The sequence below is a fragment of the Sinohyriopsis cumingii genome, chromosome 3 (genome assembly GCF_028554795.1).
Source record: "Sinohyriopsis cumingii isolate HCF-2022 chromosome 3, ASM2855479v2, whole genome shotgun sequence".
Lineage (NCBI taxonomy): Eukaryota > Metazoa > Mollusca > Bivalvia > Unionida > Unionidae > Sinohyriopsis > Sinohyriopsis cumingii.
Genome location: NC_142963.1, coordinates 114,043,771 through 114,068,068, shown reverse-complemented (window position 1 = coordinate 114,068,068; position 24,298 = coordinate 114,043,771). Strand labels below are relative to the sequence as shown.

At 36.5% G+C, this 24,298-nt stretch overlaps 1 protein-coding gene across 1 annotated transcript in view; it reads left to right on the top strand.

The window, feature by feature from the left end:
* Positions 1-21,382: 21,382 nt before the first annotated feature.
* LOC149803617 (uncharacterized) overlaps positions 21,383-24,298 on the top strand; it is a 37,718-nt gene continuing 34,802 nt past the window's right edge. Inside the window, exon 1 of the mRNA XM_089953966.1 lies at positions 21,383-21,540. The gene's annotated coding sequence lies outside the window, so the exon portion shown is untranslated. The remainder of the gene's footprint in view (positions 21,541-24,298) is intronic.

The following is a 24,298-nucleotide window of genomic DNA, read 5'->3' as shown; positions in this document are numbered from 1 at the left end:
CATTTTCTCATAAGAATTCCATTTTTAATTAAATAAAAGACAGGAACTTCAGTAGCTTCAGTTTCACTAATGGCCTTTTTGAAACAAGCAGGAGATCTCCTGTTAGGAGAAGACAAAGAATAAATTAACATTGGTTCACATGAAATGAACATAATAATAATGCCAGTATTATTTACATTGCTTAGTATTCACAATGTATTTCAACAAAGTAAAGCACAGTGCACCATCAGTCTCAATTCCCATTGTGTGGTATTGTTTAAACGTCCACAAAATAAATCTGAAGTACAAGTGTTAGCCAAATAGGAACTCCTTGGCTGAATAATGCATAAGACGGTGCCACTCAAACACCTCATGCCTATTTACTGATCGATTAAAAACCTCCTTTAGCCTTGTTTCAACTTGTAGATCCAAGAATCAATAGTCAATAATAAAAAATTTGAAACTTAGTCAGTATTCATTTCCTTTTAAAATGTGATTGTAAAGCCAAAGCTAAAACATGAAAATGAAAATACACAAAGGACGGCAGCAGATCACAAAGAAGAGTAGTTGTGCTGCAAGTTCACAAAAGAAAATTAAAAGCACCCAAGAGAAAACCTGCCAGAAAGATAGGTACTGCTGCTCGGAAGTTTACCTACTCCAGAACATCACGCCATTTGGTTGCAGTATCTCCTGCTGGTTCTTCTGCTTTCATAATGATGCCTGCAAAACCAGATGTTACATGTGTTTTTCCCCATTTGATAAATTTCCATTTATAACGGAACTTCTCCAGCTTCTTCTACTGTACTAGCAACTGCTGCAGCAGTAAATAAAATAGTCACGCCTATAAAAAAAAATGTACAAGACAGAGCAGGATGTTGCAAAGATAATGGATATATGCAAACAAGAATTATCATGGTTTAATCCACTGAGTGCTGCCCATCCATCAGTGTCCTTCGAAGACACAACCTTTCTCCAAGAAAAAGAAAACTATGGGACTCTCTCCTCATTTAGCTAAACATTAGAATGTTTTGTTAGTTATGACAAAACCCAGTCCTTTCATGCGAAAAACAATTGTAAAAAAAAAAAAAATACCCAAGAAATCATCGATACCGTGGGTGAATGTTGTTTGAATATTTTGAAAGGAACGGTACCTTTGTCCAAGACCAATAAACAACAATTAGGAAAACATCTGAACATTATATGCCAAAGCACGAATAAGAAGATGATCATCAGACAAAAGATAACAAACTGATGATTTCTACCTATATTTGGACCCTTGTTAAAAGTGGCGCTGTTTTGATTGCTGGGCTACTTTTAGGAGGAGTAATAAGTTGAAGAGAGGAAAAAGAAAGAAAAAGGACACACTTTTCTGGACAGACATATAATTTTGGATCTTATGGAAAGATGAAACTCAGTTTAGTTCCATGCAAATGATGGCTGGAACTCAATCACTGGACGGTTCATTTAATATTGCAACGGTATAGAGAAATATTGCAATGTCTTCAACTGTTTCCTTAGAAAGCTTTAGATGAAACGGCTAAACCTACTCTAAAAGATTTCAAGATGATCATGCAAAGTGAACAAAAATCCACTAATACAAACACAAGCATGGGGATGGAAAAGAAGACACATGAGAAGTGTTTTACGCTCTGTTCGCGTCAGTACCAAGCAAGATTGCATCTTCCTTTTTTATTCACCCTCCCCTACTCCCAAACAAATATAAATAAAAGTTTGGGTCAAAAAGATTATGTCAACACTTGCTTCAGCAACATATTTCACTGATGTCGCATGGTATGACATCAATCTGAATGCAAGGCACATCATTGCACTCGAGTTCATCATTGTACTTGAAGTCTGTAGTGAACTCCTCACTCGATTGCTGTGTCAAGTTCATCAGTATTGGTGAAAGTGTGCAGGACTCAAAATTTCCCATGAGTTCACAGTGGGCCCCTCACTCAATTTCTGTGTTGAATTATTGATCTTTCTAGGTCTGAGTTTGTATTGTAATGAAGTGCTGGTCTTGGAAGTCTTCCCTTTTTTATGCTGGAGAATGGTACCATCCCTTAAGTACCATATTGTGATTGGTGGAAAGGCCAAAGAATGGTAAGGACAACACGGACACCCTCTGATATGTTCCACGATAGGTGAATCTGCAGCCAATATGGATCCTTACACTACAACTGAAACACTGTGCTTCGGTTCACCATCCTAAGGTTACAAAATCCTATTCCTGCTGAAGGGTTGGGAGTGGATAATGTTGTCTCTGAAAAGTCTTCATCTTCTCAGGACAGTAGAAACGTCAAAATTCACCACTTGATTTAATCGATAGTTCAATGTCAGTCCTTTGACATTGTATTAGGTATGAATTTCTCCCCGTCTGTCTCACTATTGGCATCCGTAACTTTTGTGACCACCCTTGGCAAAACTGAGCATTGTGTCCTCTAGGTGCTTGTCCGTCCATGCACCTAAATGGTCCCCTTCTAAGGCTTTATTAATTTGTAAGGAGCATTAGTTATCATGTACACTGCAATGATGACGTTTCCAAATTCGTCAGGAGGTACAAACTCTCTCGCTTATTCGTAAATGACTAAGTTCAAATCTTCACTGACGATTTCCATGTGTTTCGTGAATTTTCCTTTGTAGTCCACCAATTGAAAGTAGCGACATGAGTCTGCTAAGTATTCCTTCTTGGGTAATATCAGACTTTGTGCCAATTGTCCCCACAAACAATTTATCATGACATTGGCAAATGATTGTCTTCCTTCATTCTGATGCCTTCCATGGAATGATACCTTTCGTTGAATTTCTCTTGGTCTTCTGGAGTATGACACGAAGATGGATAGCCACTCTCATCTTGTTTCAGTTTCAGAAATTCGTCGATACAACCTCATAAAATCCCTTTATTGGAGTCATCGTCCTTTTGGTATTGTTCTATGGTAGGAAAGTGCCAAATTTCGTGGACTTTTAATAATCAGTTTACAAGATACAGAGCATGAAACTATTTGACAAATCATCGCATGTTCTTCCTCTGTGTGAACACAAATTTGGTCTTGATTACCTTTCAGCACGTATACGGACCCGGCATAAAAGAAACATCAGATTTCCTTGGCAATGATGTGGTAAGCCGTGATAGTACAAGTGAGGCGGAGGCAAGACTTTGCATTTGATCAATCTTTCGTATTTACGAATGTGTTCTACGTCAATATGGCAACATTTAAGAGTGTTCTAAAGGGACTCGAACATATTTGCATATACAAGGATACAATGAACATCGATTATTTGATTTTTCTGCAAGATTAGTCTACGTTGTACAGCAAGCGTTTTGCATTGATTCGTCCTCCAAACAAACCGTGGTTTGGCTTCAAAAGTTATATGCCCATCATGTCGTAACTTTCGTCAGTGTATCTAAATTCGAGATCGTTGTAAAACATTGATCGTTCTCATGCCCCCATATTTCTACCACTTGGTATCCTTGTTTTTCTAACCTCCGGCATCGTTGTTATGTTTACTCGTACAACTCTTCTATGGAGAACTCTGAGAAAGGACGTTTCAGATTTTATTGAGGCAAACACATAGAGCATCCATTTAATATGCTTCCGTGGAATTAGTAGACGATCTTGGGGTTTTCAAAACCTCAATATGACTAAAATCAGATAACCACTGCCCAAAGAGAAGATCTGACAGCAATCGTGCAGAGGTCATGTTTCAGTGATTTATGTTATTACCACAATTGCTAATTTTATAAGTAAATCACACGAAGTCTTATATCTTCCCACTGGAGACTCAGCTGTATGGCTGAACAGCATCAATGTGTACCGAGCGATTTTATTCTCTTTCAGTTTTAAAAAAAAATGTGATTTCCATTGGCTAATTCAAAATTCGCCATAACATGACCTCCAAGCGGCCACTGTTAGATCTTCACGTAGGACAGCATAGATTTGTTTTTAATCAGATTGTTTAAATCACAGTCATCCACAGAAAGACTTCAGATTTTATTTTTCTCCCCCATTTCTAGCATTTTGGATCCATTTGTTTTGACTTTCACACAAGCAATGTAACCAACGCAAAGCTTCATAGGAGTGTGGACGGCTGACCGAGAGGTAAATTTGAGGGGGTATTAGGGCTTGTTTGAACTTCTTTTGGTACACTGATCCACATGCTTTAGCCAAGGTAGAAGCTTCCTCCAAAGGATCGATATCTCCGTGATCAAGAAGTAATCGTTGAAATTTTCCACAGCAATAGCGTAAAATGTCTAAATCAGATCGGCAATACTTGAATATTTCTTCATGAAAGTGAAAGGGGTTAGAAACATGAGATTGGTACCAAGTGTAGAATGCTTATTGTTTTGTATGCATGCCATTGTGGTCGTAATACTGAATGTCTGACAAATGTGAGAATACAGCGTATTGATTCTCTTCTGTATAGAAAAGGTTTGGGAAAAAACTTTGACCATTCCAAACGTTTGAGGCATTCTGCACAAAGGTATGGCTCAATAACACATGTAATTGTCAAACTGTTTCATTTTCGTGTACATGAGTTTGACTCTATTAATGTTTACTGTGGGACATTCGGTGCCATGATCAGAATAATATTTCAGAAGAAACTGTCCATTGTATCCCGAGAAATTGTGTAGCATATCGATGACAGTCCCCGTGATGATGAATGTCCATTTTGCTCCAAGTGTCGTCGGGTAGGGCTAGGATCCATTCTGTAAAAATAGGAAATGTGTAGGGTTCACGAATCTTCTATTGGAACAATGAAAAATATAGGTTCTTTTGTGCACTTCTTGCAAGCCCGATGAGCTACACATATATCAGGGACTTAATGCGAGTCTCTTGTGTATATTCAAAATCCAAAAGATGAAATCCACTTGTTTCTTTTTTTTGTGATGATCTTCAGTTGTGTCTTCCAGCAGTTCATATTTTTGGGATGTAGAATTGATGTTCAAACTCTACTATTTGGTCACAAAATGGCATCTTTTCTTTCCTGGACAAATGTGTATCTTGGAGTTACTGGCTCGAATAAGATGTCCACAAACAGAGCACTATGTCAGTAATTTACAAGCACTTTTCAACAGATGAACTTGTTTCGTGCGATGTTGTTCTTAACATGTACCACTGATAAAGGTCCGCTTGCAAGAAGAGTATGGGATGTAGAGTTTCGACTTTTTACAACCCTGGCATCTCTCTACTCTGAATGTGTTGGTCCCGACTGCAGAATCCTTGGTCAAATTTCCCGCAGTAGTATTGGTGTACAAGAAATCCTGGATACAGATACTAGTGATGCTATCGAAATGCTCTAGATGACAATACACGTACATGTATTTTCCGTCTGTGATAACAGGCCTCAAAATAGCAGAGCTCCACGATTCACCCGAGGATACACTCTCGCCATACAGCGAGAAGCCAAGACGTTTTGAAATTTTTGCATTTTAGGAATGCCACACAGTCTCTTTCGATATCCTAGCCTGCTGTAACAGAAGTTCTGCTTCTTTAGTTTTGCTCTGTCTGATTGTCGAATGCTCCCCCATGTTGTTTTCCATTCTGAGGTTTCGTTCTTCTCTGCAAACATTTTCCCCAGGACAATGGCACGGGCTGAGCACATATGGTCTTGGGGTTTTTAAATTGAAGGATACTGTTAAATTGGAAGATACTGCGTTTGGTACTGCGAATGTTATCCACCAATAACAATATGTAGCTGTTAAATTGTTAATGTTAGAATCGTCATTCGATTGCTGAACGTGCTGTTGTGAAGAATGGAGATTCTCAAATGATCGTCCTCTTTTAGCTTGACATTGTCGTTTCAGTGTCTCTAACAAGGAATCCAACAAATATGTAATGAAACCTTTTACTTTATTCGGACTTGGAACTCTTTAAATTTCACCATGTATGTGTTAACCATGGTTTTAAATTTTCTGAATGTCAGTTTTTGCATCTCTCGAATGTGATAATAATCTTCGGAAGCCACCGAATCTCTTCTTTTAGTGGACCTGCACCCTATTGCGGTAGAAATTTAGGGTATTGGTTTAGGCTCACTCATTTACTCTTCGAAATAACTGACATCTACTTGGACTAACAATTCCGATAGCGTATGGGGAAACACGGAAAGTCGTCATCATTGATTCTTGGTTTCTTCGTCTTCTTCTGGATTCTCGCTGAACGATCGTTTTATCTTGATTCCAATCTTTAGTTTGACTAAGTTTTACACACACTGGCTCAACACACACACACACACACACACACACACACACTCACAAACACACCCCACATATATGCTTTCAAACCGCAAAGATGGAAGAATGAAAACAGACTTCCGATCTGGTCAGAGATTTGCAGAGAGCCATTGGAAAGTATGCTTCGTATAAGGCGACAGACTAATCCTCCTGAGATAATAGTCAAGATACTTGCTATATCTGTCAGGAGGAAGGACATTGGAATTCAGAATGCCGACAACTTCAAAGCAAAGGGAAGACAGGAGAAAATAGATAAAGGTAAAGAGACCTGTATCATTGTCAGGAATAATGACATTGGTCTTTGCAGTATCCTAAGAAAGAAAAAAGAACAAACAGGAAGAGATTAGGGGAGAGAGAATTGAAAAGGAGTCTTCAGAAACAGAGGAAGACCCAATCCCTGTCAAGAAATGCAAGAATTTAAGATGACTATAAGAATCAGCAGAAGAGGAAGAATCATTACCAATGATAAAATTCAACAAAGAGACACACAGTGAAGAAAAGAAAGAAGACGTTTTTGATGTGATTTGAAATTTCCATTGTGATTCCACAAAAGATAATACACCAAAGAAATCGTGTCTCCTTATCTTGATTTTTATACTATGGATTCATGACTTAAACACTCACACCATTCAATCATGGGGAAAGGGAATTTAGTTAGGAATCGCATTGGTAGTGAGCATGCATGTTATGACAGAAAGTTTGGAAAACATGGCACAGAAAGGCCTTTTTCTCTTCGGTTGAGTTCAGTAAGTCAGATACATTTGTCTCAGATACTTAACTCTGCTAATATATCCTGTAGGACACAAAACATTTTGTTTTCACCGTCTTCCTTCTATCCTACTTCACACTTCAAAGTTTTCGTCTACTCTTGTTCTTCTTCTCGTTTTCTTGTTTTCTCTTTATGCTGTTGTTGAATAGAAAAGTACCCTTTCGGCTTCTTTCTGCCGTGGTAAAAAAAATGCTACAATTCTTCCTTCATTCTCTTTCTAAATTCATCCACCAAGGGTAAACAATTATTAAGTTCAGTCTATGAAATAATTACTGTTGTGTTCAGATGTAATTTGAGAGGAATCATTTATTTAAATTATTCTTTGGAACTGTAAAGTGCTCATTGACTTTTGTTGTTTTTTTTTTAATAACTAAAACCCTATTTCGGGATTATTGTGAATTCATTCAAAGACATTATGGATTATATCATTATCATACATCAAAACTATTTGTGCATTATCACATTCGAGACTGTGTGTATAATAAAGCACGTTCAATAATGGAATTCATGCTGAACATTCTAAACTTTCGTCTTGTGATAGAAAATTTATAATAATTGGGATTTAGCATGGGCAGCCGTCACCGCCAAAATTACATTAATCAAATGATGAAATGATGTAGAATGAAATCAAACGATTTAACCCAGCAAATGTAATGATAAATCCAGATTCTAAATGATGTCACATGAAATGATCTTAAGAACAAAACGGAATGATGAATTTAGATTCCTAATGACGTGACATTAAATGAAATCAGGTAGTGTGAAATGAAATGATTTAACCCAACAATGAAATGATGAATTCAGATTCCAAATGATATGGTGTGATATGAAATGATGTAGCATGAAATGAAAGGACTGTACCCCAACAAAGAAATAATTAGTTCATTGGGCCGCACCAACTTTGTTATCTTTCATGACACCTTGTGACGCCATTCATTTTGCGGCCACATTATATGGATTTGCGGGCCGCATACGGCCCGCGGGCCGCGTGTTTGAGACCCCCGGCTCTAGCTGAATGTCCTTTTACTATCAAAAAAAAATAAAATAAAAATCCTGATGGACTCCTGCTGTCTGGTAGTAAATAATGTATACCTCCGGTTATCAGTCCATGTTGTTGTTGTTGTTGTGAGGTTTAACGCCATTTTTCAAGCACAATATAGGCTATACATAGCGGCCAGTATTAATGGTGGAGGAAGAACCCGGGAAAACCCCGAAAAAACCCACCGACCCACGAAAAGCTACTGGCAAGCTTTCTCACATACCCACATGATGTTCCCGACAGTTTTAGAAACTCTAACATAGCAGACACATAAACTTATGAAATAAACCCGTTTTAGATACTATCATTTTTAAAGCTATTCTAACGGCATACCTGTATACCAAAGATATTTTATCATCTAGTGCAGACTAACTAACAACTGAAGATTATATATTAAAAAAACTAAACCCTTGACATTGTCTTCCTATTTATGATATATAAATTTAAAGAGTTGTTCAAATTAACATAAACAGAAAATTTCTTATTTAGTGAAATCCAAATCACACTCAAATTAAGTTAATTGCATACAGACACACATTCTTGTAAAAACCTCCAATCTTTATTTTAACAATTTTGGAGTCAATAAAGATTTGTTTTACAATGCCTTTAATATATACACGTCTTTTGCATTGTATATGTGGTTCCAAGAAACAATGTATCAGAATTTTTACTATCAGAACGGGGACACACAAGTATGTGCAAAGTGTCAGTCATTATATAACGAAATTGGGGACATTCCATAAGTATGTATTTTTATTCTAATTAACTATCAAATTTATCCAAATGCCGCAGCAATCTAAACTCTTTTCACAAAGTTCCCTCTCATTTTAACAAACTAAATTGAAATATCATGTTGATTTATTATATATGTTTTATGCAAATATAAGTAAAACTTAATAGTTGGAATTTTGTGAAAATACAGAGAATGTGTTTCTTTTCCTAAAGTGAAATGATCAAAAATTTGTATGCTAATCTTCAGCCAAATAATTCTTTTCCCAAAAATCCAATTTAAAATTTAATATGTCCTACAAAATCAGTACTGTTTTTACCCTTGTGCACTAAAATTTTCCGCTTTAATGCCGTCTCCTTCATTAAAACAATGCATGAAAATATATCTTCGATATGAAACACACCAAAAATATTTAGAAATTTCGCATTTCAGGAGAAACCCATTCCTGTTTTATAACTCATATGAAAATGTCCCGTTTTGAAGTCCATGTTATGGTTGTGTGTATGAAAATATTCCTTCTTTGTATGTACGTTGCCAAGTTCGCCTGCATGAAAATGTCTTCTTTTTGTTTGTAACATTATAAGTTTTTTTTTATGTACTGCATCGATGTTGTATTTATGATGTTCCCGATTTGCATGTATTATGTAAACACGTGTGTATAAATATGCCCTTATTTTGTATATAACACGTCAAGTCATTGTGTATTTAAACATCCTTATTTCATGACTGCGTGTATTCAATTGCTTTCCTTTTGCATGTACCAGTTCATGGTTGTGTGCAAGTAAATGCGCCCGTTATACATAAAGCACTTCAAAATTGTATGTATGACAAAGTCCCTGTCTTTCTTGTGACACGTAAGAAAGCATTTTTAAAACTCTGCATTTTGTACATCCGCGTTGCTCTTGTCTACTTTTTGCAAGGTTGTTTGAATGAAAATGTATCAATTTTTGGTTGTGTGTATGACAATGTTATCACTTAGCATATTCAACATCCTTTGTGTGAAAGGTTCTCCATACTGTTTATACCATGCAAAAATTGTGCTCATGGAAATGTTTTTGTTTGGATGAGCACATTTTGTGTAAGAAATGCCCCCGATAGATCTTAAAATCGTAATTGTTGAGTATGTAACAAAATTACATTTTTTATGCACCACTTCAAGGTTTTGTGACCAATAATGTCTCCCCGTTTCGCATTAACCACTTTTACAGAAATACTTTATTTCGTGTATCTCAGATTCTATACACAAAAACATATCTGTTTGTGTGCATCAAGCTAGGGAACCGTGGCAGCCCGGTCAGCAGCCTCTGAGTGTCCTCAGTAATAACATTTATATTTTATATAGCCCATAGGATGCATTGATGAGAAAATCACGTTTTGTTTTAAAAGAACGTACTGCTGGTGTGTTTGACAATATTCACAATCAGTATGAAAAAGAAAATCAAAACTTAGCATAGGCATTATCGTGAACTTCTGTGACGGGGTTTAGGGACGTATATCTAGTCAATTTGTATTTCAAGCCTCACGTCTGATGTCCTCTTTTGTAACACCCATTCCATATTCTTTTTTTTTTATAATTGTGGTAGTTCGTTGCATTCTCAATATTTTTCTTCTCACAGTGGAAGATGCCATAATAATACATGTTCAGAATCCATTTTACCGCCATTGGTTGCGATGGGCATTGTGCATAGCTGATTTGTTCTCTTTCTCCAGATTAAAGTTATGTTTTTTGTGATGATCTGCACATTATTGACCATGAAAAATACAAGATGGCAGTTTCAGAGTCTAAACAAATGTTCAGTAGAAGCGACGTCACTTGCTTTTACATAACAGAGTGGATATGGTTTATTAATCCGCTGAAAATTGACCAAGTTTGGATCAGCTGCTTTTTTGAGACACCTGTGTTCATTTTGAAGGCTTTTGGCTTATGTTGTCAGCTGATGTTGTGGCAAGGTAGTTAATGAATGACTGATCTGTGATAACATTTTATGAGACCATTGTAAATTCTGTTTTGTTCAGTTCTGACTCAAAATGGCAATATAAAGAGGCCAGTTTTGAGGTGTAGAACTCATCTAATGGTCGACTCCTGTCGGGGTTCATTAGTGTTTATTCAAAACCACTGGAATAGTAAAGGAACGTGTAAGGCACCGTTTCCTCGTTGCTTTAAAGTGATACACAGCTAAGAGTCAGCAAGCTAATGTTTTCCCTCTTGGAAATATTGAAAACAAAAGGAGTAATAAATCCTGCATTCCCCTCGAAGATCTTTGTCAATCCGACAAGATGATAGGGGCACATGATGGGGTATGCGTTTTTCATACTTCACAAGCTGTCTTGCAAGGAAACGCTCACCAGGAAGAAGACGGCTTTTCGGAATGAAGCGTATGATTGGGACATGGTGGCTTGTCTTCAGTGAGATAGGAACTATCAGAGATAGATCATCGTATGTTTCAACATTATGTTGTAAATCTGCAATTTGGTGCTAATATTAATTCCTGCTTCATTTGCACAAAGACAGCGTTCAGGCTTATTTTTAGAGTAATTATTTACATTATTACTTGAAATTACAATGTGCTCATTGACTTTTTAGACTTGCGCTTATTGTGAATTCATTCAAAGACATTATGGAGTGTGATACATAAAAACAATTGGTATACCAGGAGATTACAGATTATTTAAATTCATTCGGAACATTCTCTATGCTTTGACTTATGATAGAGCATTTAAGATCATTTGGGATTAATGCTGTAAGTTCCCCTTAATTTTTCACTTTGTAACTTAGAGAAATAAAGTTATTTATTGAATTTACTAAACGTATTGGTTTTGCTTCTTTCTGTTATATACTTTAAGTCTATATAGTTGTAACACTGCATATAGACCCAAACTTAAAGTATCAAGAGATTCTAATTGTTGATATAGGTTACATGTTGATTTGTTTGATCTGTTTGAAGATGTTGACTGTCATCATAAGGGCTTAGCACATACACAGTAGTAAAGGGGGCACCGTAGGGCATATGAGAATATAAAAGAAAAAACAGGTGACACTGGGGCAGTATATGGGAGTTTAATATGGTGGGCCTATCTGGGGCACTAGATATGAATTGAACATGGATGAGCCAGTAAAGGGACAAGGGGACTTGAACAGGGGTGACCTCACGGTACTGGAATCTGGGGAAACAATGGCAACAATGTTGCAAGTGGCTGACCTCAATTGGGCGGAACAGTGTGGAAAGGGGCTGACCTGAATAAGCGCTACCCTAGGGACAAACACAATAGAGAAATAGACATAGAGAACTGGTTAAAGATAGGGTTAGAGACATAGACAGAGACATAGACATGCATATATTTATGGACAGAAGTCAATCTCACAAAAAATCGACTAAAAATTTTAGGCAAGAGAGAATATGCATCTTTTCGAGACAATGGAGTGGCCCTGAAAATGGCCTTTGGGTTCCTTCTACTTCTTCTTCTAATTTCTGTATTGTCTTTTTCTTTGCCACCAACATCTTTTTTTCTCTCCACTACATTCTTCTTCTTCTTTTTCTTCTCGTCCTTTTCATTCTTCTCTTCTGCATTCATCTCTCTCCTCATTTTTTCTCTTTTCATATTCTTCCTCTATCATAATTTTTCATCCCATTTTCTTATCTGCTATTTTCCTCCATGTCTTAATTTTCTTCTTTTTCCTGTTTGATCAGTGCCTTAAATCTGTCTTTGGCTTTCCTTAAATTGTTGATTTCCAGTTTTACATGATGCAGGTTATAACACCCATACTCAACTCTCACCAACACTTCCTCCACCATTCTCAAATCGTCTAAGACTCCTGCAAACAACTGGTTCAGTTTCTCCAATATATTGCTGACCATTTTTGTTATTCATTGCTGAATGGTGCGAATGTTACGTTATTTGGATTTAAGTCGCATTCGCTCACTAGGGCATGCGCGACCGGTTAATGCCTTCACGGGAGGCTCATTGATTTTTTTCGAGGGGGACGGTATAGTGCCCCAAACGCTTTAATGCACACATAGTGTGTTAATTGATTTTGTCCGTTTTCGGGACGAATTGTCTCACGGGACGAGTGGTGAGTGGGAATAGACCTACACGCACTCACTTATACAGCAAGCACAAAATGTTCGGCCGTGGCTAGGCAGGATGGGTGTTTACAGGAGGAAGGCGCTGTACATCCGGGTACTTTTTGGCTCCCGTGTTTTCCGAAAGGTAAATGTTGTCGTCATGACGTATTTATGAATTTTTAAACTATTAGTTGGACTGCTTGTAGAGGTAGTGTTGATACAGTGGGCCAACCTAGGATATTTGTGTGGGGAGTTATTTGTAAAGTTAATATTTGGGGAGACTTCTTTTAATTATAATGGTTTTCGCCTTGTATAGGGGACCTGATGGCTGTTTTTTTGCCACCTTATAAATTTAATTGTGGGTCCTATATCCAACAAAGTAATTAAGGTGCCACACTGTGCAGCTGGTCCTGATGGCTTTAGATTTTAGCCTCCTTATAAAGCTAATTTGGGGTCTTAGGCTATGTTTAAGTTAGGTAATCGAATCGTTGCCATATTGTGTAGCTGGTCATGATGGCTGGGATTTAAGTCACCGTATAGTATCTAAGTTTAGTAGGTCAGTTTTGTTAGCTTATGTTTGAAATGATCGACTATTGCATGAGCTGTAGAAAGAAGAGAGAAGATTGTTGTTGTTGTTGTTGTATGATTTAACGCCATTTTCAGCACACGATAGGCTATACATGGCGGCCAGTATTAATGGTGGAGGAAGAACCCGGGATATCCCCAGAAAGAACCACCGACCCACGAGAAGCTACTGGCAAGCTTTCTCACATACCCACATTGGCAGAATCTGAGACTCGAACCCACGCAGACAGAGGTGAGATGGCAGTGTTCTGTAACGGAGAGCGCTTTAGACTACTCGGCCACTCGGGGCCCCGGTAGAGAAAATTGTTATTAGTATGTTTGTATTTGTATTTGGAGAAATGGTCATGGGGATGATTTTGCTTCCAACCACTTTGGGATACATGTACTTGTATTGCACTGACCAACGGATCACATTCATAATGCTGCCTGCTGTGCTTCAGGGGGCAGTAGGTGCAAGTGAAGCAAGTGGCAAGTTCTCCGCCCCCATGTGAGTGATCAACTGTATGTCACCTCCACACCCACCTTCATTCCCCGACACGTCCACATAGAAGGCGTCTATTTGAATTCATAGCAGCTTGTATGATAGCGACACCAATTCCATGATTCGATTGTGTAAGAAGTTGTTTCAACATTGTAACATGGGATGGCGCGAAGGGTAGGTAAGAAGGAAATAAGTTATAAGGTTATAAAACCTTTATCTATGTAATGGAATTCCTGTACTTATATTACACTGCTTGACATATAACTTTTATGATACTGCCACCAGTGCCACAGAGGGCTTGTCTGATGTACTACCTAACTACATGTTCCGTTAGTGAAAGGTTGAGAGATATTTAAGGTAGGTAGGAATATATGGTGAAAAGCTAATCGGTAGAAATTTTGGGCGATGTTGGAGTAGTATTAAATTTTTACAACTTATCAATCTCTCTAAGGAAGAGCAGAACTGAGTCGTTTGTTAGGTCTGGATTTGGATTGCTCTGATACAACAATTGTGGATAGGTTTATGGACTTGAACTTTTGGGAGCTGACTAGTTTTTCCCTTTGTTTTTTGTATTTGGGGCAGGTATTGAACACGTGTTGCAGATCTTCAGTGTTGTGACAATAGGGGCAATTGGGACCTCGATTCAGATTGTTTTATTTCCCCATACTGCCTTCTAATAAAGTTTTTATAGTTTTAATCATGCTTATGACTCATTGGTCATGTTTATTGAGTGTTGGTGGGGTTCTGGTTTTGCGGTGCACCGTTTTTCTGTATTGAGTACAGTGTACGAACTTTGGGGCAGGAGTCCCCATTCTGTTTGCCGTTTTGATGTATTTTTTTGGATATCATACTGTATATCTAAGGGATGCTGTAGTCGATATGGATGGGGTTTGAGTCGTTAAGTATGGATTTTGCTGCCAAATCGGCTTTGTCATTGTCTGGTATGTTAGTATGGGATGGCACCCACATAAATTCCACAATTTGGTCTTGTTTCAGCATGTATTTTTAAAGCAATTTTGTATCTTTTAGGAGGTTTTGTCGCCCCTTTGAGTTTTCGGTTTCCAGGTATTTAAAACGCTTAGCGAATCGCTAATTATTAGTTTTTGGGGGGACTTATTATTGTCTGCCAATTTTATTGTTTCTAGTATGGACAAGAATTCTGCTGTGTATATGTATAAAATATCGGGGAGTCCGGATCCAAGTTCATTATCTGTTTCCGGGATAGTTATGGATGCAGCAGTTCTGTCTGGTTTGTTTGATTTTAATCCATCGGTGTAAATTTTGACATATTCCTTATAGGAGTTGTCAACTATTGTTAAGACTTTGGAGCTTATCTATATCAGCTGGTCTTGTTTGGAGCCAAAGGTTGTTGCTAGGATGTTTATAATCTTTTTTTTTCTTCATGTCCATGGCATGGGGTCTGGGTGTTTGATGATTTCTGCCTGAAGGATATCAATATTTAGATCCTTACTTAATTCGTGTATCTTCTTTCAAGAGGGTGGATTAGGAACGAGTATCTTACTAAACGGGACATTGCATCTATTGATGATATCTCTCGTTGAATGGGATGGAACATGTATTAAGATTCTTGCCGCATATCTTAATGTCAGTTCTTCTCTTCTCAGTGCGAGAGGTGTTTCACCTGTGAGGATTCGCAATTCTTCTTTTGAAGTGGGTTTTTTTTAAGGTAAACTGTACATATACGTAATGCCTTGAATTGGATTATGTCTAAATGCTTAAGGAGGGTTGGTTTGTCTGAAGCGTAGATCTGGCACCCAGTGTCAGTTTTGACCTAATTAAGGCCCTGTAAAGCGTTACAAGTATGTCTTGGTCATCTCCCCATTTCAGTCCTTTAATGTTTTTAAGTTGGTTAAGGTCGCCATTATATTTCCTGACTAGTTCTGTAATGTGGTATTTCCATGTGAGGTGCCGATCAAATTGCATAGTCAAGAATTTGGCTATGTTCTCAATATAATTGGTTCGCCTGGCATGCACGGGGGGGTGGGTGGTGGGTGGTGGGTGGGGGGGAGAGGATATCATATACTTCGGGTTAGGGGAGAATACAATTCCTGTTGTTTTCCTTTTGGATAGTTTGAACCCCCATCTATACCAATTTTTGTTAGATTGGTTTGTAAATCAAAGATGAGATGTCGGCTGGATGAGCTACCCGCTTTCCATATGCCACTGTCGTCAGCAAACTGTGATACGTCAATTTTGTTAAGGTCGTCGGCATGTTATAGGTCGTTGATCATAATGTTAAAAAGAGTTGGGCTTAAAACACTTCCTTGGGGGTGGGGTGGGGGGAGTGTTACCATTCTTTAGTTCGTAGTTTTCTGAATATTGGTCCCCTATTCTGGTTCTGATCAGTCTTCCTTTTAGAAAGTTTTGGATCCATTTGTGAATGCAACCATTAATCCCGCAATGGTTCAGCTTAGCGATAGGACCGTCGGTCCAAACTAGGTCGAAGGCTTTCTCTAGGTAAATAAAAATCGCTATGAGATGTCGATCGCATTTTCGTTTAGCGTTGAATGCTAGTTTAATGCGTGATATGAGCCTCACTAGTTGGTCCAACGTGGATATTTTGTTGCAGAAACCACTTTGGTTGTTCAAGATCAGGTTGTTACTTTCAAGATGGTGTTTAGTCTCTTTGTTGAGCATAGTCTCCATCACCTTACATATAGTGTCTGTAAGTGAGATTGGTCTGTATGATGATAGATTCGTAGGGTCTTTTCCGGCTTTTGGAATCGGGTAAACTACGGCTTGTTTCCATTTTTTTAGGGATTTGTCCTGATTTCCAGGACTGATTTATCAGGTCTAGCCTTTGATATTTTTGGGGATATTTTTATATGTTTCGTATCATAGATTGTCCTCGCCTGGTAAGAAGCAATTTTTTGTCCCTAATAGCTATATCCCATTCTTCAGTGGAAAAATCAGCAGTAAGTTGGGAATATTTAGGTATCCAAGTCTGTGATGACATGGGGATATTTATGCTCTACAGTTCTTCGGTGTACACGGAATTGAACTGAACGATTATTATCGCTGCTCATTCCTTAAAAATATTTTGCTAGTTGATTATCTTTATCTTTATTGGTTTTCACTCCTTGGATATTGGGCATGCTGTTAGTGTTGTTGCCTCTCGTGGCTTTTATCTTTCTCCATACCTACTTGGAGTTGCGTTTTTTAAGGTCAAGGGTGGAGCAGTATGTATGCCATGATGTTTCCTTTGCTTTGCGGATATCAAGCTCAGTTAGGTTTTTCCTAAGATTTATGTTCTAGGTAGTCTGTTGATTTGCCAGTGTGCCGAGATTCGTTAAGGGCTTTTGTACTCTCTTTCATTATATTTTTGAAATCATTGTTCCACCATGGGATGGACATTTTTGCAATAAATTTATTCCCTTTTCCCGTTTTAGGGATGATTTTATGACAGCCGCATTTATAGCGTCAAGGATGTTTTTTTTTTTTTTATAAATTTGTTAATGTCTTCATTAGGTACTTGTTCTCTAGATATGCCGGCGAGTAAGGAGTTGAATATGTGCCAGTCGGCTTTATCCAGTCTCCATTTGGGAACTTTAGAGAAGTTAACAGTTGGGTTGGTAAGACTGAGGGTAATCTGTATAGAAAAGTGGTCGCTACCTAGTGTGGTTTCTCGATCCACTTCAGTTTGTCAGGTGGATAAATTGGGGGTGCAGATCGTCAGATCTAATGCAGATAAAGAACCATCCTCTGGGCTAATCCTAGTTTTAGTTCCGTCATTGAGTATTGATAGGTTATTGTTGTATATCCATTCCTCAATTATTCAACCTCGCTTATATAGGTGGGTTCCACCTCAAAGTTTGCTCTGTGCATTGAAGTCACCACAAATTATATACTTATTTGCAGAGCTGGATATCTGGTCATAGTTAAGGGGGAAACTTTATGTGTTCTTCCATGGTCGTAAATATTAAAAATTTATATTGTCACTTGGCCTGTGTGGATGAGTACCGAGTGATACTCTAGGGTAATTAGGCATCCTGAGTCAATCTGAGGGTTTGGCTGTTGTTCAAAGGTTGTATTTGGGAGTGAGTCACTGACAAAAATAGCAAGGACCCCCACCCCTTATTTTCGTTATCCCTCATAACGAATTTACTGGTTGAGTAGCCGGGGATTTTTGGTAGGTATTTGGAGGTCTGATGTAGTAGAGTTTCTTGAATACAATTAATATCTGGTTTGTGATTGGTCTTGCTAAGTTTGATAAGTAGTTCAGATTGGTTCATATTTAGTCCCCGACTATTCCATTGCCAGATTATTAGACATTTTTTCTTAGTTTTGTCCATTCCAATTTTCATAAGTTAATTAATGTGTTCTGTTCCATAGGTTTATTGTATGGAAACAAGGTGTTTTTCCAATAAAATCTATGAGTAGTTTGAAAAATGGAATGCATGGTATGTGGTCAGTTTGGTTGAGGGCTGTAATACCCGATAATAAATCTCTTAAGAAATAAATATATACTGGGAAATGGTGAATACCAATAATATAGTATTACTATTATTTCTTCATCTTGGAATTCTTGTCTGTATTACCCCATCATCATGTCTCTTTAATTTTTCAAAATATTTTCTGTCTTCACAATTGTTTCTTGTCATGAATCGAATGATTAAATTTAAGAAACTTTACAAAAATTATATGTGACTATGAAAGTTCCATCTTCATTTTTTTTTTATATAAATAATGTAGACACGGCATAAGTAGTATGTAGGTGGAAAACTTGAATACTGAAATTATTTAACTACCTGATTCAGTTAAACCAGACATTCATAAAAAATACTACGTTATTATTTTGGTATTAGGTTTAATATATTGGAAGATAAAAGACTACAGTTATGGCTGATAAAAAGGATGCAATACAGACAGAAATATAAACTACAAAAATAATAATTTGACTATTATTATAATTGCTTCGACTTGTTGCACGAATGCTGTTGCACAAGGCTCGTGTCAATTTTGATCATATTCGTGAAGAAAATGCTTTAATAAACTTCCATGTTAATTTTCACTTCCAAAAATTTATTTTCCAATGACCATAGTCTCAATCAATGTTACTTCTAATATGCATTTAGCCTGATATTAGTATTACCGTTTACTGATCATACACTTTTAAAATATACCCAAAGACAATATCATTCCTTACGCACTTTTCCTTTTATGTACTTTCACCAAGAAATGACCAACATATGAGAAATAAAGCAATATATCCACTGGTTTCTTGATTTGTGGAGGCGTGTGAAACTGACAGGATTAGATTTATGGAGACAGCCCTGTTATTAGTTGATTTTAAACCGAGTCAGTTCTGAAAAATTTGAAGCTACCATATAAATAATAATACCAATAATAAATTGTTTTACGTGGATGTGTGTGTGTGTGTGTGAGAGAGAGAGAGAGTATCCGAAACTGTCTTTACCCCAAGGGTTAAAGTGCTATCACTTAGTAGTCGTTTATGTTGTTTTCTATGGGTCTTTTTTTTTTTTTTTTTTACAAACTCTGATGATATCTATCAATGACACTTTTCCTTCGTATGTTCATATATCAATGCTAACTCTGGGTTTATTCAAGCATATCGGCCCTGCCCTAGGATGTGAAGGGCCCAATGCAGCATGCAGGGCCAAGGCAGCAAAGCGATGAGCGCGGGGCCCAAGCCAAAAAATTGCATTGCCTGAAAGCGCAGGGCCTAAGCCGGTTGCCGTGTTCGCCTTGACATAGGGCCGGGCCTGCAAGCATATATGTGTTCATTTTATCACAAAACACCCCAAAGGAGGCAACATTTTATTATTCAAGTATTTATTTATTTCAAACAGAAAAAATATTTTAAAAACCCACAATAGTATATCGCTGCAAACAGGGATTCAGTGGCCAAAAACGAAGAATTGTTACATACAAAAACTTCGACGAATTAATTCGTATTTACGTAATCCAGTATTGTAAGCGAGAAATAACTTGTTACTTCAGTGTGTATGCTTATGTCAGGTTATCAAACTCGGTAATTACTATTGATCAAATAATATAAAAATTTTAATCTCCTTAATTGATAGATCTAGGTTTGTTGAAGCCTTAATTGGAAGCTGGCGCAGTACAAGGCAGAGAAATGTTAAAGAACACAAGCTCATTCGTTAATGTAGATCAAATCACTTTATGCTGGTTGTAAAATATAGTTCTTGTGTATATCATAGGAACGGAAACACCTTGGCTGTCCAAGTTTCGTCTGCAAAAATCTCGCTGAACATACTTTTCTAGATTATAAAGTTTGGGCGTGCTGACACCATTCATCATGGATAACAGCGAGCCCCGTGTATGTTTGGATTTACACTAGATGATTTGCAGTTTACATTGTAGTGCTGTTCCCAGTCAAACCGTTTACTTTCAACACATTGTATTTAATACCACATCCTTTGGAATCTGAATGCATTATTCCATTCTGTTCTTAAGACCATTTTATTCAAAATTAACTCATTTGGAATGGAAATTCATCATTTTATTTGTTGGATTAAATCATTTCATTTTAGACTACATACTTTGATTTAATACCACGTCATTTGGAAACATATTTCATCTTTCCATTTTCTTCTTTAAATCATTTTATTTAATATTACGTCATTGGGAATCTGAATTCATCATTTCATTTCTTGATTTAAGTCATTTGATTGTATGCTATGTAAATTCAATTAATAAAACGTCATTTGGAATCAGTATTAATCATTCCATTTTGTTTTTAAATCATTTTATTAAATACCAGATCATTTGGAATTTAAATTCATAATATCATTTGTTGAGTTAAATCATTTCATTTTAGACTACATCATTTTATTTAATATCACGTCACTTGGAAGCAGATTTCATCATATAAATCATTTAATTTCATACTAAGTCATTTCATTTAATACCACGTGATTTGGAATCTTAATTCATTATTTCATTGTTGGGGTACAGGTACAATCATTTCATTTCATGCTACATCATTTCATATCACACCATATCATCTGGAATCTGAATTCATCATTTCATTTGTTGGGTTAAATCATTTCATTTCACACTTCATCATTTCATTTAATACCACGTTATTTGGAATCTAAATTCATCATTCCGTTTTGTTCTTTAAATCATTTCATGTGACATCACATCATTTGGAATCTGGATTTATACTTTAATTTGCTGGGTTAAATCATTTGATTTCATGCAACATCATTTGCTTAATTTACCTTTGGCGGTGATAGCTGCCCATAATTTAATTCACAATACTGCAAGTTCCTCTTATATTTTCACACTGAAAATTATTAATTATACTAAACTTGTTGGTTTCACTTAATTCTGTTACTTAGTTTAAGACCATAGACTCGTCATATTGGACAGTATGTCATCAACTTCAGTATAAAAATATCTCCATATTACGGTAAGTAGCTTCCCGTTGGTCGGTTGTTCTTCCCGGTTTATCACACTTCCACGTTCTTCCGCCATCTATATAATGACCGCCATGCATAGACATGTGTTGAAACATGCCGCTATACTCGTACAGCCAGCCTTGTTTCAGACAAACGCATGTAATCGCAGTGAAGTGTGTCGGTTTTGTTTTCCATTCGTAATTAGTTTTTACATTCGTCAATGGGATACGATTTAATAGTGGATACACAAAGGTAAATATTTGATGCGAGATGTTTGTTTTAATAATTGTTTTAAAGTGTCACGTGTTAGAAATAGTCAATAGATTCCTAAATGTAATATGTGAATATTATTCTATTTCCAAGTCTCATCTTGCAGAAGTTAAAATCATTACACAAGTTTTTACCTGTTACCTATTTTCGTTGGTAGACCTGCGTTCCTTTATCTCGCAGTACTAACTAATTTAACTGTTATAAATGATTAAGTCAAGTCGGTTTTGTTTTCCGTTGGATGTATTGTTGGAATATGACATGCTAGCTTAATTGGATTAGAGTGATTTTCGCTCCAATGGAGCATTGTATAAACTCGGAATATGACATAAGCTCTACGCAGCTTTTAAACTAAGTTCAAATGCGGTTACTAAGGTAACGATAACGGGATGATTCTGACCAGGCTGATTCGGCACAAATTACGGGCGGATTCGGACCTTTGTTAAATGTTATTACGTTTTGTCCGTAATTTAAACATGACATTTACATTGTATAAAATGTCATATTTCTCAGTTACATTGAGCAGTTTTAATCTGCATGCCATTAAAACAAAACCCCATGAAAGACTGTTAATCTTGCATCGTCAAGTTAATGGTGAAATATTCAAGTAGCTCATTCCCCTGTGTGCAAAATTTAATTAGTTTATTTTATTGAGGAATAAAATAACATTACTGGCACTGACAATACATCTTGAAAACAGGACTTGTGCAGTGAAATGTTTTTGTTTATATATATTGGTCTGAGTATGGTGGTCTGATGCTTTTGTTGGATTTAAAAAAAAAAAAATAGTCTTTACCCTGTACATATTAACTATTAGTAAACCCTATATACTAAAAACTTACACTGGGTCCTGTCAGAAGTATGATCTAATTCTGTACAATATTGTACATCGATGTTATATTTCTGTCTCCTGCAAATCTGGTGGACCTTGTAATAATTAAAATATAAACACTAATGTAATAAAATGTTGGTATTATCTCTGTTGAAAGATGATATGTATTTTTCAAATCTTAGTCTGTACCAAAGAATGTTGTTTTCCATAAATTCATATTGAATCATTTAAAATGGTATGCAAATTACTCACTGTAGAAAAATGGCAAAACATGCCCATGCATGAGCATTTGTTCTTATATATATATATATATATATATATATATATATATATATATATATATTGATCCGAGTATGTTGACATGTTGATGCTTTGGTTACATTGTTTTATTATGATAGATCAACCATTCACTTTTTTTTACCCTGTTTAGTTTTAGCCACCATTGTAAAAATCCATACCGATCAATACATTTTACCTGGAAGTTTCTTTCATGGCATTTGAGCCGCACAGCATTCAACAGTCATTGTTGAATAAACTTTGGATAAATTATATTAGTATTACATTTTGGAATAACAACTTTTTTAAATTTACATTGAATAAATGCACGTTTGCGACTATGTTGACAATTAGTATAAAAACATTGAAATAACTGCCCAAAAACAACATGCCAAAATGTGCATATGTTTACATGTTTTTGGTTTATATCGGTGTACACACCAATATTATGATTTGTAATTGTTTAATAATAATACGAAGCAAAACAAACTTGGATTTTAGTGATTTTGATACAAATTATTTGCTTTTTGCCAATTTATAGCACAGTTCATGTAATGACGTCGGTTGGTCATACTTGATTTTACTTATTTGGACAGGAATGACAAATGGTGAATCAATCAAAATTTAAGATATAATATATGCAAGAGTGAGATTATGATTGTGAGGAGCTATAATATGTATTTACATATTTTTAGTGTATTTATCGTATACATTTATGCATTTTAAAGGAAATAAAGACTTAAAATGCAATGGATGGAATCACTAGAACAGATGTTATCACCAAATAGGACAGATAAAAGTTCGTTTAATTAAATTTTATGTGGTGCATAATTCATGTTTAATTGACTGCATATTATTGTCCTTTATCAGATCTGATATCTTATTCAGACTAAGAAAACAATGTTGCAATCATTAAAGAAACACTTTGCTGATCATTGTCATTATTCATTAGTTGCTCAGTTGCCAGTTACAAGCTGAATTTGAATTTGATCGTTAAGATTGTTGGAAGAGTAGTAAACAAATTAGCATGACCCATAGCATGCTTAATATGGACCCAAATGTCAGTCCCAGATAGAACAAATTAGCATCACCCATAGCATGCTTAATGTGGACCCAAATGTCAGTCCCAGATAGAACAAATTAGCATCACCCATAGCATGCTTAATATGGACCCAAATGTCAGTCCCAGATAGAACAAATTAGCATCACCCATAGCATGCTTAATATGGACCCAAATGTCAGTCCCAGATAGAACAAATTAGCATCACCCATAGCATGCTTAATGTGGACCCAAATGTCAGTCCCAGATAGAACAAATTAGCATCACCCATAGCATGCTTAATGTGGACCCAAATGTCAGTCCCAGATAGAACAAATTAGCATCACTCATAGTATGCTTAATGTGGACCCAAATGTCAGTCCCAGATAGAACAAATTAGCACCACTCATAGTATGCTTAATGTGGACCCAAATGTCAGTCCCAGATAAAACAAATCAGCATCACCCATAGCATGCTTAAAGTGGACCCAAATGTCAGTCCCAGATAGAACAAATTAGAATCACCCATAGTATGCTTAAAGTGGACCCAGATGTCAGTCCAGATAAAACAAATCAGCATCACCCATAGTATGCTTA